The sequence below is a fragment of the Ursus maritimus genome, unplaced genomic scaffold (assembly GCF_017311325.1).
Source record: "Ursus maritimus isolate PB19 unplaced genomic scaffold, ASM1731132v1 scaffold_33, whole genome shotgun sequence".
Lineage (NCBI taxonomy): Eukaryota > Metazoa > Chordata > Mammalia > Carnivora > Ursidae > Ursus > Ursus maritimus.
Window position 1 is genome coordinate 24,697,961 of NW_024425897.1, and position 1,588 is coordinate 24,699,548.

The window sequence follows — 1,588 nt, forward strand, 5'->3', positions numbered from 1 at the left end:
GGGGGGGGGGGGGGCTGTCCGCGGCAGACGTGGCCTCACTGAGCCAGGAGGAACCTCAGGAACCTCAGGCCCCCCAGACAGGCGGCGGGTCTGAAAGCCAGGAGGCAGGCCCTGAGCAGAGAGGGGCCTGGCCTCCCCCAGCAGGCTGGGCTCCTCCAGGGCCTCTCCTCCTCCAGGGCAGCAGAGTCTAGGGCAGCAGAAGTAAGCTCCCTAGGGCCCCAGTCCTGCCCCTCGAAGGTAACAGGTTCTCCCCCTCTTGTTACTTCTCGGGATCCACGCCACAGGCTACAAAGCGGTGTCCTACAGACATACTGGGTTGCGGCTCTTAATTTTTTTCAAAATTAATTGCTGACGTTTAAACACGGAGATTTCAGATCAAAATGGAAAAAATATATATATATATATATAAGAAGAGATTAAAGTCTAGCCAGGGGGCTCACATCCATACAGGGCGACAGCAGTAGCTGTCTGGGCTGCCAGGGCACCCCAACCCCGCCGCCTCCCCCCTAACCACCCGGCTTCAGGAAGCGCAGGCGAGATGAGAAGCCCTGGTGCAAACACTCAACAGATGAGAGCTCAAGCACCAAGGGGCTCGAGAGTGGGCGTGGGGACCTGGGTTGAGGCTGTGCTCGCCCCACCTGCACGCCTCGACTGCAGGCCCTCTCAGCCATGCACTGAGGCTGGCGCCAAGACGCAGCCACTGGCCTGTCCCTCGGCCACATGGTACCACCTCCACTTCCCAGGACCGAGGCGGCAGGGGGCACGGGCAGAGGCAGACAAAGATGAGAGAAGATGCCTGTTCATTAGAGGAAAAGCAACGTAGGGCCCTGGAGGGCCAGCCCCGGAGAGGGGTACCCATGAGCCGCATTCCACTCCACAGCCCCGGGAGCCCAAGGATGTCAAGAAACTCACATCCCGGCTCTGTCCTCCCTTAACTCTCTCTATGCAGGGCTCCTTAGGTGGGGAACCTGAACCCAGGAGGGGAGAGGGGGCAAGAGGCAAGGGGAAGGGGAGGGTCACTCTGGTCATCACACCCTGGTGGCCACCCATGTGCTACCAATTAGAGCACAGCATTTGCCAGAAGTGCTGGGCCTCAGTTTCCCCATTATGCTTCCAGCAAGGTGGGCCAACCCTTCCCTGCTGCTGGCTTAGACACCTTCAGGGATAGGGAGATCACCACCTCTCTGGTTGTGCTTTACGCTGTCACCCAGCCCTCACTCCCTGTGCAGCCACCTCCACGAGCCAAACACCCTGATCCCAACCCTCCTTGTTTCTCAAGGGGCCACCAGGGTGGCCACACAGAAGGACCACTGGCTGTCCCAATACATCCGTAAAATGGGGATAAAATGCTTCGCCCTGGTTCTTGACCACTTCCACAGACATCTGGCTGCCTTTTACCCTGACTGCGTTTTTCCGGACCCTCCTCTCTTGACCAACTCCAGAAACACCGAAGCCTGGGGTTTGGTGGACAAGCCATGCCAGAGGGGCAGATTTCCATGACTCAGAGTTCACAAGGTGCCTTCCTATTTGCATCTCATGTGGGCATCCTGAGAGCTCTCTGAGGGGGGCTTCATCCGCTGTGCTCCCC

At 58.8% G+C, this 1,588-nt stretch overlaps 1 protein-coding gene across 1 annotated transcript in view; it reads right to left on the minus strand.

The window, feature by feature from the left end:
* The window catches only part of NCOR2 (nuclear receptor corepressor 2), a 172,129-nt gene that overhangs the window by 21,208 nt on the left and 149,333 nt on the right, over positions 1-1,588 (minus strand). The window lies entirely within an intron of this gene.